The 17,951-nt window shown below is 49.7% G+C and overlaps 1 protein-coding gene across 1 annotated transcript in view; it reads right to left on the reverse strand.

Moving 5' to 3' along the window:
* Positions 1 to 17,951, reverse strand: part of Cdh13 (cadherin 13) — a 726,505-nt gene that overhangs the window by 123,051 nt on the left and 585,503 nt on the right. The window lies entirely within an intron of this gene.

A 17,951-nucleotide genomic window follows, 5' to 3' on the forward strand; every position in this document is an offset into this window, starting at 1 on the left:
CAGCAGCCAGCGGCCTCACGCTCAGCTTCCTTCTCTGTCAAAAGGGATCTGTTGTATCCGCCTCAGAGGGCTGCCATGAAAATGATGGGAAGTCTGCATACAGCCCAGGGCCTCGCACGGACCGAGCTGGCCCCTCTCCGTGCTGCCAGAACCAGCTCAGAGCCTTGGAGCTGCTTGTCTCCGCACATCGTCCTCCACCATCGCACTGCAGACGCTGGGCAAGTCTTCTCTCCCCTTTATGATTTGTAAATTTGTCCTTGGGATCCATCTTCAAGGCTTTCACTGGTCTGAACCATTTCCTAGAAGGGGTAACAGCCTGGCATGACCACCCGAACCCTCATCCTGCTCGCAGCCCTTATGGTCCAGTGAGGGCAGGCCACCAGCTCTAGCCAATGGAAACACTGCTTTCATGTCCAACCCCTGAAGAGCTGGCGTCCAGTCTCTTGGCAATTTGTTCTTCTGCCAGAGCTGCAAAGCAGGTTATTTATTATGCACAGCCCAGGTTGGCACACCGTGGGTTAATGTATCATGCACAGTACGGGATGCTCTCATACCCATTCCATCACTCCTTTCCTGACTAACACATCTTCAGGTCCCTAAAGGAAATGCCACTTCTTCCAGTAAGCCCGCTTTGATTTCCTTCAGCCCCAAATTCATCCATTCCATACCTGCCCTAGTGCTCATCCAGGCTTGCCCTAGGCTGCTGGAAGAACATTTGCTCTGTTTTTTGTTTTTTAGTCGATCGTGGGGCTTGAACTCTGGGCCTGGGTGCTGTCCCTGCGCTCTTCAGCTCAAGGTGAGCGCTCTACGCCTTGAGCACAGCATCACTTCCGGTTTTCTGGTGGTTTATTGGAGATGAGTCTCATGGACTTTTCTGCCCCGGCTGGCTTTGAACCGCAGTCCTCAGATCTCAGCCTCCTGAACAGCTAGGATTTACAGGTATGAGCTACCAGCGCCCAGCTTTCTATCTGGTTTTTGAAAATTAATTAATTAATCACTTTTTGCTGGTCGGTCCTAGGGCTTGAACTCAGTCACTGAGCCTCTTTGTATTTAAGTCTACCACTCTACCAAGTGAGCCCTAGAGACACTCTGGCTTTTTTGAGTAGCGTATTGGAGATAAGAATCTCACGGGGATTTTACTGTCCAGCTAGCTTCGAACTGCAGTCCTCAGATCTCAGCTTCCTGAGTAGCTGGGATTACAGGTGTGAGCCACCGGCACCTGGCATCTATCTGTTTTTATTACCACCTCGGCTAAGGTATACAGTTCATGCTGACAGGAGTCATGACGCCAGGGATCATAATGGCAGAGGTCATGATTGCAGAGGTCATGTGGCAGGGTCATGATGACAGATTTTAGCTGGTTCAGTGACCACTCTCATTTACAAATACTGTTCCTGGGAGGGAGCAGGAACTTTACCATGATCTCCTGAGCAACACCTTCTCTTATTTTGTAAAGAAGAGGGAGGATAAGTCAATAGCCGCCTTGTTCCCATGAGGAAGAAAGCTCTCCTTTAAAACCCCCCAAACTGAGCACAGGGAGGTGCCTCTCCTTCCAGGAGGAGTTGCTTCCCACCATTTGTCTCCACACCGTTCAAAACTGCAAAATCAAATCAAACCCTGGCTCCTTGACTCTGCTGTACACATCAGCTCACTGCAATGCTGATGCTGTTTTTTTTTTTTTTTTCATTATGAGCTAGAAACCAATGCAGTGTTCACAAAGAGAGACGAGATGAAAGCTCAGCCAGGGATCTCAGAAAACACAGCGCGCTCCCATTCCAACGAGGAGAAAAGAGCCCACAAACAGTCTTGGGGCTGAATTGTTCTGGTTTCTTATTCTTTGTTACTACAAAGAACAAACTCAAGCAGTGTGAACCACTCAGAGAAAACTTTCTACCCACCTCTTTGAATTCACACCTACCAGGAGTCCGCACGTTGAAGAACCCACCACGAGCTCTTAAACAGGGACTTAGAGAACCATTAAAAAATATAAACCAACAGGAACAACTTTTGAATTAATTTTCTGGGCTGGGGCAGTAAGGGGAACAGCTAATCCAACCCAAAGAACATAGATAACATGATAATGTGACACCAAAATCTTGGCCAAGACTTCCTTTTCTGGCTTGTTTTGTCACATATACACATAGGGGTACTTTTTTTTAAATGTGAATAAGATCATGAATACACGATCGCAGGCAATTTATAATCTTATTTCTAAGTACAATGAGTGCTTTGCTGAGCTTTCTTTTTTAAAAGAACTTATTCATGAAGTCAACAAAATATTGCAGTTTTTGGAAAAAATAGATGTATGTTTTTCCTTCTCTGTTTATTGAGACCCCCACTCTATTGTGACATCTGGTACTCGAAGTATTCCCTCCACAGTGAGTCTAAGCAGGGGTGGGGTAGTGGTGGGGGTGTGGGGAGTGGGGGGGGGTGGGGGGCGCTTTTCCCAGCGTTTAGAAAGGGAAAGCACAATGCATGTGCCGGCAATGAGTGGTGTACTGGCTCTTTCTTCTTGCTCATTAACTCCTCCTAAATTCGTAAAGGGAAATGAACGCTGAAGCCACGGCAGGGAGCAGAGCCAATGCATCCACAGGAAATTGTCTGTGCCAACCCACTCTGTAGCGGTTGCTTCAAGCCTCGGAATGCGAAGGGAAGAGACCTGGGGTTAGTGAGGAGAGACTTAGATCCACCTGGATTGGATAACTGACTGGAGGATCCTGCCTTCTTTCTCTAAGAACACCAGTCATTGGATTTAAAGTCCCCCCTTAGTCTGGCATGACTACATGGACAGCTAAGCTAAGTCACCAGCAAAGACCCTGTGTTTCTGGAGTTCTGGGTAATGGGTAGACATGAATTCGGATGGGGGCAGTACTTACTGCAGGAAGAAAGGAGTGAAAGTATTTGTCATCCAGGGTAGTTGTTAGAATGAAGTGCACTTAGACATGCATGTCACACTGTGAAAACACAATGAACACTGATCATATGAGTAGTTAACTCCTGCCCAGCTTGTGTTCCTGCAGTGCCTAGAGGAAAATCTGAAACACATGTTCATTCCTTGTCAATTCTTTCAGCTTCCAGGGATAAACACTATCTTTAGGCCAGTCTCGAGTGGACAAACCAGGAAAGGTTTGTCCAAGTCTGTTTCTTCACCTGTTTTTCCCTTCACTTTCCCAGGATTTGCGTCTGCCTCTGTCTTTATCAATGACATGGGGCCTGGAGAAGAGCTGGCAGAAAAGGTGACGTGGGATCTGATGAGTGCTGGCATCGTCTGAACCCAACAAAGATGCCTGTGGCTTTTGGAGACGTTCCTGGGTCCACATCACCATCGACGGATGAGGGGCTCCCGAGGGGGCGATCTGATACGTGGGAGCAAATAGCATTTTTGAAGTCCAGTCTCCTGGACGGCCCTGTCCTGTGAGGTCAGGGTGTCCGTTGTGTGATTCAGGTCAAGCTTAGACCTATTTTGCTTGATGGTTTGGAGCTTGGGGGGGTGGGTGTGTGTGGAGTAAATCTAATCCAATCTACTCGGTTCCCAAACCCTCTCATGGCCCCAGCAGGTCTTATAGGCTCAAAGATGATGCTTGAGTTGTTTATCAGCATAGCCCATGAGCTTACAATGAGGCCCAGCCCCAAGAGACCTTCGCTGCTCTTTCTCCTTTTATCTTCCTTGGTCTGTGAAGGATATTTTGGATTTAGCTGATTGTTCAGGATCCCTGCTGGGACTGAACTGAGTCTTCAGTCTTCACAGGAGGGGGTCCCCCAGAGGTTCTGATTCAGGAGGTCCTGGGGCTCAGAGTTTCTACCATGTCCCGCTGTGAGCCACTGGTCTAGAGCAGCGTCCTTGGAATGTCATGCAGACATTTCTTTTCCCCTGAGAATTTCCCCTTTACTAGGTTTCAGGTTGGTTTCCAGTGTTACCAGCTAACGCTGACCGAGGGCTACTTGGTGCTAGAACTCCTCCCCCGGCTGCGGGGTCCTGTGAGAATGTTGCTTTAGTGAGCCCCTTTTCATGTCCTGCGATTTGACAGCCTGCCTGGGCCCCAGTGCTGGGGAATGATGGACACCCAGAGTCTGGGTCCTTTGCCACTGCTGGTGTGGGGTTTATTATTTTTTTTCACTTAAACATTCTGAAGCAAACTGAAAGCGTTCTTAATATCTTCCTTTTGCTCCTTTTATTTTCACTTTTTGTTTTATTTTTGTTCTTCATGACTTTTCCTATGGCGGTGATGATCTGTAGTGCCTTACATTCGCTTCTATGATGTTTACCGCAATGTGTGATTCACTCTGAGTTTATGACCTGCCTTCTTCTCTCTAAGTGTGTGTGTGTGTGTGTGTGTGTGTGTGTGAGAGAGAGAGAGAGAGAGAGAAACAACATTTTCCTTTGTGAGAAGAAGGTAGGAACAATCATAAGGATAACAATGATGTCAGTTCCTTTACTTGGTACAATAAAAACGTGGCCATCTACTTTCAGTTACCAGAGGTTTAGAGGGGAAATTTCAAACTGATTTCTTTAACTCTTTGAAGAACTTTCATGTATGTAATTAGTCTTACCTAAGCTTTCTGCATCTGTATTTTTCTAAGAACACACACACACATATACTTTTTTCAATATCTATTTGCACAGGTGGTGGAGGACAGCATGCTATCCAGTTGGACAGTCTGGTTCTATCTGGAAGCAGGTGCACCAACCCCAGTGTGAGCTGGAGGTAGATCATGGCTGCTAAGCTGTCAGCTTCTGGACCTACTCTGGATGAATTCCAGGCAGGATTTTACAGCTCTCCCCGCCCCTCAAACCCTTCTTGGTGAACATTTCTTTATTTCTAGGTTTCCTGTTGGCTGTCAAGATGCCTCTAATTTCCTGATAGCGTTTTTGAGAAATGGGAAACTTCTGCACAAGAAAATTATTCCTTCATTGGCATGTTGTGTGTTTTTAATATTCCATTAGACTTGGTCCAGTTATCTCTATAATTTCAAATTGTACTGTATCATTTAGGGGCTGCAAAAGGATTTTCACAGGCAAGTTAAGTCCAATTGTAGAACAGTATGTTTATCAGTTTCCTCAAAATGTCATCTAAATTCATATTTCATATTCTGAGATCTGTGCTGTGTTCTGCCTCCATCTCATAGAGCAAAAAAATTACACACCAATAACTATCACCTCTAATAGGAATAAAAACCGTTCTTTACTTTATCAGTTTCTAAACCAATATCCCTGAAGAATTAAATATCTCACTCTTTTTCTTCCATTTCTTACAAAATATCTCCAGGAGAAAGCCATAGACACATCTCAGCTTTCTGTTCACAGGCCTCCTGGGTGGCATCAAGGAAACCAAATCCCATTCGTCAAACAAAGTCAACACGTTTTACAAAAAGCCCATTTCAGGGGAGCAGATGACAGACCCAGAGGAGGCGGAAGGCGGACACCACAGCTCCCAGTCCTCTGCCCACGTGCTGCTATCTGGCACCTGGTCAACGACATCAGCTTGTGATCCTGACCAACCTGTATTCTTTCCCTGAGCTCAGTCAGTCTCCTCTTGTGGACCAAACCAAGAGTGGGTAAGAAGTGTGGTGGCTGCTTCTAGGGCTTTCCAGAACAAGCCCCGTGGCTGGCGCACGGGGTCCGGCTGTCCCCAGGTGGCTCAGTTCCCTGCCATATAGATTTGTCCTTTTCACACAGCAGTTGCCTTCGCCCATAGCCAGGAGGAACAAGAGCTCAGGCTTGGGTTCAGACCACCTCCTCTCTGCCCCTGGCCACGAAGTCATCCTTACTCAGTGTGGGAGACAGCGGCGCAGGGCACAGAGGAGGTGTGGTCGCTGGGGCCATCCTGAAGGCTGGCTTCCACGGCACGCGCCAGTGACCAGCCCAGCTTCTTTGAAGTAAAGGGACTGCCATCACAACGCGGGAGAGTTGGGTACAAATGTGGCTGGCTGGGACAAAGCCGGGGAGCGTGAGCCAGACTGCAGACAGGCCCGGGGTTAGAGAATGGGCACTCTGGGCTGCTCCTCCCTCCAGGGTCCATCGGCCTCCTCCTCTCCCGCTGGGATCCACCATTACCCACAGAGGCACTGGACTCCCGGGCAACGCGTCCCATCCCATGACTTGGCCCCCAAAGTGTCACAGGGCTCCACATTGGCGAGAGAATCCACCTTCCATTCCGACCAGCCCCATTCCAGACCCAGACTAGAGGGCCAAGGCCCCAGCAGACAGCGCCTTCTTCCCTCCTCTCTGACATTCTAGACGGTTCACCTTGGTCCCTGGAACAATTTCAAATCCTCTTTGCTGTGACAGGTCTCTGGGCTCACACTGACCTGGGTGTGGATTCCTCTGCTACCCCGCTCCCTGTTTGTGGAAACTTGGGAAAGTCAATGCCCTCCCTCGCCTGCAGGGAAGACTAAGCCCACAACCCCAATGAGCGCACCGGCAATGCATTTGTAATGCCTGGCAGCAGAGATGGCCTAACCACATCGAGTGTTCAGTGGTTGATCTCTCTGGTCTGGGAGTTTACAGCCAAACAAGAATTGCTCTCTTTGGGTAGGATTTTACCAGAAGGGCTCACCTGCTGGCTGATTCCTGTGATCATGACAGGGCTGCCGGGGTGGTGGGGGAGTTGTTCCCCTAGGGGAGGGATTGCGATGGACTTTTCAAGTCAGGATGGCCACGGAGGTGGAGGTGAGTCAAACCGTCCTCTGCCGTTGGCTAACACCTGCCACACCTCACAGCTATTTGACCTGCGGAGGGATTTCTGTCTCCTGCAGCCTCAGTGGAGAAGGAGCCTGAGATCCACAGGCCAGGTTTGAAGAGACTTACTGCTGAGGCAAGGGTACCTGAGTTCAAGTTCAGGTTCAAACCCAGGGTTTGGGGATGCTGTTTCTCCACCAGTCCATGGTTGGTGGCCAGAGGATGAGGCTCAAGGTCATACCGCCCTTGGGTAGCAGCCAAGGTCACCTGCTCCCAGCATGCTCCTCTCCCTCACCCGTATCATGTTCACAGAGAAGGAAGATCTGAGAGCAAGAAGACGTGGTTTCCTTTGGGGCAGATTTTCCTTTTCAAAAACTATACGCACATGTCTCTGTGAGACTTATCTGGCAGGAGGCTGCTTGTTTGAACACAGTTCCTGTTTTTAAAAACAACACCATAAACAAATGTTATTTGGAAAACCACAGCCGATCACACAGGTGATCTCGTCACCCTCTCACACGCAGGCCGGTGGCCGGGCGGAGCTGCACCTGTGTGTCGGGGTCATATCCCTGCATAGGGTCAGCTGACTGGGGTCAGGCACCGCCTGGTTCCGCCTCACCAGAACCCACAGCAGATACAAGTCCCCGCTCTGTTCCACAACAGAGGAAGTTGTCATTCCCCTACTCCCACCCCTCCAGCTAGAGACAACCGACAGACAGACTGAGTACTGGCTGTGTTTGGGGCTCAAAAAATCCCGCCCCAAATACTTCAGGTCCTCAAAAGAGACTCGGGGACCCTGATCCCTACGTTTCCATCTCGGGCTTTGTGGTGGAACTTGAGCCTGCACGTCTGAGCTCTTCCCAGGAGCCACAGCCCAGCAAGCTGCCACACAGAGATGGAAATCCAGCCCAGTTGTTTACCAACTTCCCTCCTGGCGGAAGGCCACCCACGGACGGAATAGGTCCTTCTTGGGCTGGGGCTGCTCTGCTTCCTCCTGCTGTCCACTCCGCCCCAGAGGAGGACGGTGTGTGTGGCAGTTCCCAGCTGGCTCTCAGAACCATCAAAGGCAGTCACACCGGTTTCCCACGGCGGCTGCCACACAGTGCCACACTGCCCGCCACTTCCTCCTCACAGCTCTTTGGGTCTGCCTGGGTTAAAACCCAAGGGTCGCATTCCTCCAGGGAGACTCTGTGTCCGACCCGTTTGAAGCTCCGCGCCCCTCAGAGCAGCAGCCCTGCCTCCATCTTCAAAGCCAACAGTCGGTATCTCAAACCTCACTCAGACTCCGAACTCCACTTTGCCCCTTTCTAGGTCCCTGTGACTACGTCAGACCCAACTGGATAATTCAGAATAATCGTAGCATTGTAATATCCTCCATGCAGTCACACCTGCCACATCCTACATAGCTGTAGGTTCTGGGGACAATTCTGGGGGAGGGGCCTTATTCTACTTTCCACCCGGCTCATTTATGAGTTCCATTTCATAGTCAAAGAAAAACGAGGCTCAGAGAAGTGAAGTCATTTGCCCCAGGCCACACAGTTAAAATGGCAGGGAACCCGAACGGAGTCCTTCTCGTAGCTGTAGAGAAGAAAAAGCCTTGAGAGGAGGGCTTCTGATGAGAGAATTGAGGGAAACGAAGTCCAGGCCTCCAGATGTGTGGGAAGCCTCCGTACAGTGTAGAGACTCCAGAAAGAGGCGCTATAGAACCTAAGGTTGCCTGTTCGACCTCTGTTAAGGTTTTCTTCTCGTGGCCTAACTTTTCCTCTGTACCTGGGGAGAAGAGGCAGGTGGAGGCTCAGGAGCGAAGTCCAGCTTCCTGGAATTCCAGGTGACACAGGCTCACCCTTGGGCACGGCTCTGCCACATTCCAAAGCAGTAGCCCGGGAAGTCCCAGCCCTGCAGCTCCTGTGGTACCACAGACGTCACTGAAACCTAACTAGAAACCCGGATGCTATCATTTCTCCATCTGGGACCGTCCGCTGCCCAGTGTGACACACATTCCCTTCCTCCTGGAGCCATTCTAGCACCTAGGAAGAATGAGAGCATATCTCAACTCCTGCCTGCCCTAGGAGGGCAAAGCTTAAGGGGCCAGGAAACCAGACTCTAGGATCTGGGAGTCGTCCATGGAGAAAATTAGCCTGTGCAACAATACAAGAGACTGGGGGGAGGGAGCTGGGGGGGTGTCCAACCATGTTTAACTCTGGCTCCCACTTTAGAGTACTATAGATAGAGATGCCATTCAGTAATTTTCAACCATCATTTCTACAGCTGTTCTTCGCAAAGGTCAAAAAAATCAACTCCCGTGGCTGTCTCAAATCTCAGAGCCACGCTAGCATGTCAGCGATGTGCCCATGCGGACGTCAAGAGAGGAGAGGCGGCCGTGGCTGGCGGGCTCCTCCGCGGAGGAGGGAGGCCCACTGCCAAGGCTCCGCTCTGCGAGAAGCCAGGGTGCTCACCGCTTAGGCTGTGTACCTTAATGCGCCTCTGGGAACCTCCTTACCTGACACGGGCAATGCTGGGCCTGTGATTCCCAATCCCGGCGCGGGTCATGATGACATGTACAACTCACGGGGACACTAATGTCCCCGCTCAGAGGTGACAGCACCCTCTCCCTCCATGACCTTCACCCCCTAGGCCTCAGGACCACAGATATCCAGGCCTTTACAAATCCATGCACTGACTTCACAGCCCTCCAAGAGAGGCACCAATGTGACTCCTCACTGCTTAGATGAAGAGATCGAGGCGCAGTCCAAGCAGAAGGGAGTTTATTCCTCTAGATCCTGCGGTGGAACCCTCTGGAACATTCACGAAAACGACGAGACAGGAGAAGCCATACCCAGTTGTGGCTAACAGTTGCTCAAGCTAATCGCATTCCCTTTGTCACGGTGCCCGAGAAGGGTGAAAGGTGAAATTCAAACAAGCGGCTGGATGTGAAGACTGCTGCTTTATGGGGGGGTATGGGAGAGTGGGAGCATCGGGAGGGGAGTAGGGCTTTGGGAAGCATTCCACGCAGGCCTCGGGCGCCGGGGCTCTGGTGATGCGCACATCCCAACAGGCAGCGGAGCGCGTGGGATATTTTGCAAGTCACTGGTTAACTCACTTGGTACCCTGTCCGCTTGGGCTCCACATTTACAGAGGATCAAAAATAATCGGGAAAAAATGGCATCTGTATTGAACACGGACAGACCATTCCCCTCAACAGTACAGTCTAGCTAGTCATATAGCATTGGTGTTGTGTTAGCTACTGGAAGCAATCTAGATCAGACTTAAAGCAGCCGGGAGGATTCAAGGATTTGGGGAACCACAAAAGGGAGGTCCTGGGACGAATCCCCTTTGGAGATGGAGGGAAGACTATACACTTTTCTATATCATTAGCCACTCGGCTGCCACATCATTCTCTATGATTTCGTGGCATTTTGCACGTGGAGACATAACATCACTTTTTGAACATGTCCTCAACGGTTGGACCTTTAGTTCTTTAAACAAGACTCCACTAGAATCTTACTTCTGGGCCCTTGTACACTCATTTGTAGAACTGTGAGTTAGAGAATGTTCAGGGAACTTTTTTGAAGCCGTTGGGTCTGAGCTGAGTTGTATGGCTCTCCTCTCTAGTTCAGTTGCCTTCATCAGAGTTGCTATGGGAGCCACTGAGGCCCTGGGACCGGGAATAGATTCAGTGACCCAAAAGGCCAGCATCTGGCCCTTGAGATGGTGGGCATGGAAATCTATGGAATCCAAACTTGTACCAAAACATTACTGCGTCTTGCTTTTCCTGTGTGCTTCAAAATCTATTTCTTCTGAGAGTGTACCTACCAGACAAATGCCAATAACATTGGTTCAAACAAAGGGGAAAAATGCATGTGCTCTGGCAGTGGACTGTTAGAGGTTCGAATCACAGGGACGTGGTCTCCCTGGGGGATAATTGGGAAACTGTTACCAACCTGGCTAGATTGCTATCAGGATTAAATAAAAGGAAGCACTTATCATGATTGACATGTATCACCGAGGCCCGAAGATGTCAAGTGTAGGGAAAATAAGAAGGGCCCAGACAGGTTTGACAAGTGATACAAGAAATGTCCTCTCCTGGTCCTGGCTGTGTGTCTCTTTGTCTTTGGACAACTCTAGGGAAATCTAGGCTTTTCTTCTGGGATCCTTGCAGATCAGAAGACAGGTGTACATCCTCTCCCTCCTGTTCCCTCATTCTTGCTCATGCTGAGGGTTCAAAGCTCCGCTCAGAGAAGGACCCTTGCATGGAAAGTCTCTGTTCCGGCCGAGATCCCTGCAAACCTGTTCTCTGTGCTACCGGGGCTTTCTCATGATAGAAGCAGCCTCTCCCAGATGACTGCCCCTAACATTTAGTCCGTGTGTAGACAGAACAACCACTGTCCGTCTTTCTATTTTTAAGTTGAACTAGTTGTTTTAATTATGGCCATCAGACTTGGAGTTGAGAGCTAATTACCGAGGTTACGTTGATGTTTCATTACGCAAGAAATGGACTGTGCTGCCATGAAAGTGAAAGCAGAGGCAGTCCCGTGACCCAGCTCCCGTCCGGATCGGCCACTCTCCACAGGGATTATCAGCAAATGCCTCTCAGCTGTGGAGCGGACACATGAGGACACGGACGAATCAATGCTTCGACTGACTATCATTCAGGCCACAGTTGCCTAATTGTGGTCCAGGGGTCAAATCTGGCCTGCCATCTAGTCTGTGATGGCTGCTGAGCTGAAAAAAAAAATGTGTACATCAATTGTACAAAATACTGGGCTTGTTGTGATATTTGATAGAATATAGTTTTATCAACTTCACCCTACCTACTACAACCTCTCTTCTCCTTCTGACCTCCGCTGGAGCGCGTTCTCTTTTCAAATAGTCTCCCTTCTACTTTTATGCTTATTAAAAACGATCTCTGAGAGAAAGCTCGCAGTATTTGTCTCTCTGAGTGTAGTTTCCTTAGTTTAACATGATAGTCTCCAGTTCCATCCACTTTCTTGCACAGTGGTGGCACAAACCACGTAAGCACCTGCCTGCGATGATCTGTAGTATCCTCAGCGCTTCTCATTGCCCTTCAAGCCTAGACCAATTGGCCCTTGCAGAAACGGCCGTCTCACCTCTCACCCCAGAGGACCCTGTGCTGGGCGGTCTCTCACTGTGCCTGGGTATCACACCATGGTGCCAGATTCCCAGTGAAGAGGGGCAAGTCTTTGTGAGCCTTCAAACTCACACGTGATCTGCAGACATCTCTCCTAAGGCATGGTGTGGGTAAGACCAGACTGAAAGTGACGTGCTTGCTGGGCATTTTGAGATGTTGCAATGTCCGGAAATGGCCCATTCATTGCCAGTCTGCCTGACTTGGAGGTGGTGGCTCCTGGGCCCCTTTCTCCGAGGTGCATTACAGTCGACACTCACCACGGCCGTGGAGATGACCCCGCGCTGGCTGCGAGGGAATATGCTCAGAGGTCCTGAAATGACTGTCGTTTTTCATCTGGCAAGAGAAAGCTTGCTCCTAATTCTCGCTTCCTGTTTAAGTCAGAACTCCATGAGAAATGCTCCCTAAATGGAGGACGGGGCACCTCCCCCCAGGACCACTAACAGGGATGGAGAAGAGAATGATGTTGTTTAGGTTCAAACACTGGAAAGCCTGCCAGTGAAGCAAGAATTACGCACCTATTCCACAAGAGCTATGATCAACACACAAATGCACAATAACTCTAATCACAGTTCTTGGCTGATGGGGGAGAGAGTGCTCTAAAAGAATGAGATTTTTTTTCCCAGAAAAGAAAAAAAATAGATCTTCAGTTTTTTTTTTTAGGGTACTTCACAGAGAGCTTTAAATCATAGAAAAACAGAAGCACTCTAAATTCCGCATAACTACGCATGTTATTTTTTTCCATGTAAAAACCAGAAAGAAAAAAAATAGTGAAAAGAAAAGAAAGCTTAGAAAATTAAGTATGTGTGAACTCCCAGAAGATGAGTCTCTTTATGACAGAGCTGGGTCTCTTGATTTAACAGGTGATGAGTGACCACAGGTTTTCTAATAGGGAAAGAGCACAGGAGAAACAAAGCAGGCTGTGTATTAACCTAAAAAGCTGTGGAATGTAGATTTGAAGGGAATCCTCTTCCACCCCTTTGGTTGGACTGGACATCCCTTGCGAATCCACTTAGCAGGCTTGGGGCGTCTCAAGTCTGCATCCACAATGACCCCCAGAGACCCCTGACCGCCTCCCGTCCGCCCAGGACCTTTCTCTCCATATATAACAGGGCTGTGTGCAATGGTGGTGCGTCCCTACTTGTACCAGGATGCAATCCTCACCATGGCGCCAGCAGCCCTTTGAGCTCTGAAACCAGCCGTTTGGCATTGCCCCGTCTCCTTCGTCTCTGGCCAGGCTGTTCTTCCCTCATCCTGCCCGTTCCTGCAGCTCCCGCACTCCCCACTCCTCCTCTCCACCCTCCAGCCCCCACGCAAGCAGGGTGCTCTGCGTGTCTACGGCTATCGGCCCCGCTTCCATGCCTGATGGCCAGGGCAGTGCTGTGGTTTCAGGACACATGCGCCCAACACTTATCCGTGATGTTTGGAAGCTGGGTACCTCTGTGTCTCATTGAACTTAAAAACCTTCCTGAGCTCTCTGCTGTGCGGGCAGATGCACTTCCTGTAAAGCACAGGAAGTCTGTTCCCCCAACCCGCCCTCCCCCACCTCATTGTCCACTGCAGAAACAACTGTTCTCAAGTAATAAGTGGGGACTACCTGGGGACAAGTTAAGTATCTTGCCGGTGCTTGACACGCCTTCAGTCTGCATAAGCCTAGGAGGAAGGACTATCACGATCCTTCCTCAGTGTGGCAGATAAGGAAACAGAGGCTTAGAGGTGCCAAGTGACAGGGCCAAAGCCTGAGGCGCAGGTTGAATACAATCCGAGGCCAGCACCATGCCCATGACTTGGGCCTCTCAGAGCAGTTTCAGCTGGGATGAGGTCATGCTGGGAGATTAGACAGAGCCCTAGATTTAATCAGTGGTTGGGCAACCTTGGAACAAAGGGGTACATGGTCAGGATTGGCACTGGGGGTCCTGAGACTCACCCAAGGAGTGAGGAGGTAGAGGGCCCAGCCTTTCCTGTTTGTTTCCACAATGCCGTCAGCAGGAGCATGGCAGGAGTGCAACTCGATTTCAGACCCCGGGCTGGGCATCCTGCTTTGGGAATGCCGCCCACACTGGACAGAGTGTGCACTGGCCACCCGTGCTTCATCTGCAAGGGCAATGTGGTATTTTAAGACTAGTAAGATGATTTATTTACAGCTGCTCTTCTCTTCCTCTATTTTCTCAGTGGCAAGTAATTAAAAAAATGGAGATTATCCCAACCAAAATATTTATGAGTAAATAGCTTGCAGAAATGGTGAGGTTGCTATCTCTAACTAATTCCCGCCCCACCCACCACAACAAAGACAGAGAATGCTCCTGGAAGCATGATTGAATTGTGTGTAATTATTGCCAATGTTTTAAACATGATGGTAATGAGAAAAGTATTAACATCAGATTAGATTATTTATTTCCCTAAGAATATCACGACTGCTTCTAATTTCCATTCAAGGAAGGGGGAAATGCCTTCTCTCTATTCCCAGCCCGCTCGAGTCAATGTTACCATGATCACAATTTCTTTAGCGTGTTTCTGGAGATGCGACCCATGTGGCGATGTTTGAATGTAGGTTGCTTTGTGCAAACACAGTTCTCCTAGAACGTGTAACTATGCAGGCCTGTTCCTCGGCTGCTTTGTGGGAGCTGTTCCCTGAACATTCTGCTTTCTTCTTTGACATGCTCGAAGACTCCTAATACCTTGCAGCAAATAAATGAACATAAGGCTAAAAATAAATTCATATGTGACATTTAACACGGAAGGACGAAAATCCTCTTAATTTTCACATTTGGCTAAAAAAAGAGAAACGTTCTGGAAAAATCTCCTACTAGCTGAAAATATATAAAAACAAATGACTTTCCTGGTCCTAGTGCTGTTTTTTTTTCTGTTTGCACATTTTTATGGGTTGCCTGGATTATCTGGAAGATAATATGCAATAAGGTAAAGCAAATTCAAACAAAGGCATACTCAACTCACACATCATCAAAAGACTAATGATATTTTTACAAGGAATATGCCAAGATTGGTTTTTAAGGGACTCTTTTGGAAATGGTTTCCATTTGGGAAAAAAAAAAACTCACAAAAAACTAATAACAAACAAACTCCTCTTCCCCCCTCCCCTCAGCCATCCCCTGACCATCAGCTGCCCTGAAGAGCTGCAAATTGTAGTTATGTTCAGAAAAGTTGGAAGATTTCTGCTGGTGATTTTCAGTCTGGCAGCCAATATGATCAACTAAATAAGCCATTTATCAAACATTAGAAACCTTTATCTGATTTTATTTTGTAGTGCAGCCAGACATAGTTTAAAAACATGGATGGAGTCTCTAGAATAGAGTGGCTAAGTGTAGCTATAGAAAGAGAATAAAACAGAGCCCTATGAACCCAATCTCATGGAGTGGGATGTATGACCCTTCTTTTATCCCATCAATTCCCCGACCACTTCAGCAAAAGGCTCCAGCATGGGATTCCCGTTTACCACATGGGTCAACATCCCCTTTCTTAGAGCCCAGAGCCGCTCTCAGTCGGGTGGACATGAAGTGGAGAAATCAGATGATTGGATGATTTTACAAGGGTAGATTTAAGCTGGCACCTAAAATAATAATACTCTGTCTATATAACCGTGGTAGTTGTTCTGAGATAATACAAATGGAAGGAACATAGGTCATCTATCTGTCTATCCATCCATCTGTCCATCATCCCTCCCTCCCATCCATCCATTCATCTAAAAACTCTTACGTGTTTGGCAATAGAAAAATATGTACAAGGAACCAAGATCCAAGGTCTCCTCTTCATGGAGTGTATGGTATATGAGGATTTCAAAGAAAGTACCTAGTCAAGCTAGGACTAGACAGGGAGGCAAGCTTCCAAGTGAAAGGTGGTAATTATCAATACTGAGCTTCCGGTGTGAAAGGGCCATCGGCCGCCATGACTGTCGATCTTGTAGCTTAGCAGTCTTAGCACGGATCTGCTTCTCTCTCATGTCCTTCCTTTCAGCCCACACTCAACCACTCCCAAGCACCGTCGGGTGCAGAGGCCGGGAACATGCCAGAGGACGGGCAGACAGCATCCCTTTCGCCCTGAGCCTTGGAGCAGGGACAGGAGCAGGTTGGATGCCGGCACCCGCCTCTGCGTGCCCCAGGAGAGGTGTCCTGGGGAGTGTGTGGACACAGAGAAGAGAGAGTGACCAGGCCTTGGTCCTCCTTGCCGACCTTCTGTCCAAGTGAACCGTGAAAGACAGGGATGGCAGCTGGGCAGGTACCGAGGGCTTGCTCCGCGCCCATGCCTCCTGGGACTTCTATGTCATGTCTATGTCACCTCCGTCTTTCCCCTTTGCCAGTGCTTCCTGCCAGCATCCTCCCCGGGAGATGACGATGAGAGGAGAGGCCACCGCATGGAACATCGGCGTGAAAACCCCACATCCTGTCAGCCAAGCGCAGGGACCAGCGGGCCTGCGGGGCTGCCCCCTCGCTCCGGTGGGGTGAAGGACCTGGAACCCTTGGCACAGCCTGGCCACTCCCAAGGGGGCGTGGCCTGTCTGCACAGTGCCGCCAACGCACACCGCGCCACTGGAGAGCAGCCAGACTCAAACTCAAGCTCGAAGCCAGGCACTGGCGGCCCACACCTGTCTCCCCGGCTGCTCAGAAGGCTGAGATCTGAGGATCACAGCCCAGACAAGAAAGTCTGATCACCAGTGAACCACTAAAAGCCAGACACAGAGGTTCAAGCAGTAGAGCCCCAGCCTTGAGTGAAAAAGCTAAGGGAGAGCATCTAGGCTGCGAGTTCAAGCCCCACTACCCCCCCCCCCCCCCCCACAGCGTGACTCACATCGATGCCCACAGAGCCCTATGCAAAATGCCTTCTTGAAAAGGAATGGCTCACAGCTCTAGGCTGTACCCCCCAGCCAGCCTAGGTTTTCAAAGCACACCTAGGACAGCATGCCTTCCCATCGGCTCTCAGAAACAAAATGGCAGATAATCCCACATCCTCGAAGGGACCTGCCACCCTGGGAGGAGCCTCCTGGAGATGAAGACGTTGTAAGCTGCGGGGATGCCGTGGATGTGTGACATGGACACACGGGACAGACATGTAACCCGTCCTTCTGTCCCTTTAACGACCGGGCGCTGGGGCCTCCCTGGTGCACGCTCTGAATCTGGGCCCCTCTCTCCCACAGAATAGGCAGTGCTGCCGCACCGACGCTGAACTCTGGAAACCCTCTCGGAAAAGCGATGCTCGTCATTCATTGTCATTGATTTTCCCATTGCCATTAAATGCACTTCTCTTGTTTGGGGGGCTGCTTATGTACTGCGGTTAGAAGCGCGTAACTCAACTCTCATCACCACACCCCCATCCCAACCAGACAGAAGGAAGTAAGCTAGAAATACACTTGTCCCCCAAATAAACTTTAAAACACGAACGACATTCTACATGATGACTTTGGCTTGGATATAGACTTATAAAAGACTTCCCTTTAGAACAAAGAGAAGCTGTGATGGCAAAATCACAAACAAGACTGCACAACTCAGAGGGGCTGATCTACCCCACACCCTGGGTGGATGACCAGCATGGACAAGTGGAGGGCAGGAGAATGTTCTGGACTGAGGACTGGCTTCCGCCAAAGGCATTGAAGCGAGCCATGGAGGAGGCAAGGCGGTCTCCATGGAGCCAGAGGGCTTGTGGGGGGCGCCTGGGCACCCCCAGGGCCGAGCCTGGGCAGGACCTCAGGACCTGGGAAGTCTGGCAAGGAGCAGACCTGGGGTGGGTGGAGGGTGAAGAGTGTCTGGAGCTCTCAAGGTGGGTTCTGGATAATGGGGTTCCCCACTTAAGTACCGATGGGGAGCTAAGGGTTGATTTGAACTCAGCAGGGTCATGATGAAGTGTGTGGCTGGACCAAATTCAACACCCGACTGTCTCATGAGGCCCAGGGTGCATGGAGAAGGGAGTCCTACGGCTCCCCACGTCTCTGATCTCCAGAAAACTTGGAAATCGAGGGCAAAGAAACAAAACACCTCTGAACTTTGAGTCTTTCTGTGATGGCTGTGATCTCTGAAAACCTCCAATCACTGGGAAAAGCCGAGGTGTGGACGGACCGACGGAGGTCCAGAGACGGCCTGCTTGTGACAGACACAGGGTCTGGGAGATGGACGCGGT

This window comes from Dipodomys spectabilis, unplaced genomic scaffold, assembly GCF_019054845.1.
Source record: "Dipodomys spectabilis isolate Male_0828 unplaced genomic scaffold, ASM1905484v1 ptg000628l, whole genome shotgun sequence".
NCBI classification, from domain to species: Eukaryota; Metazoa; Chordata; class Mammalia; order Rodentia; family Heteromyidae; genus Dipodomys; species Dipodomys spectabilis.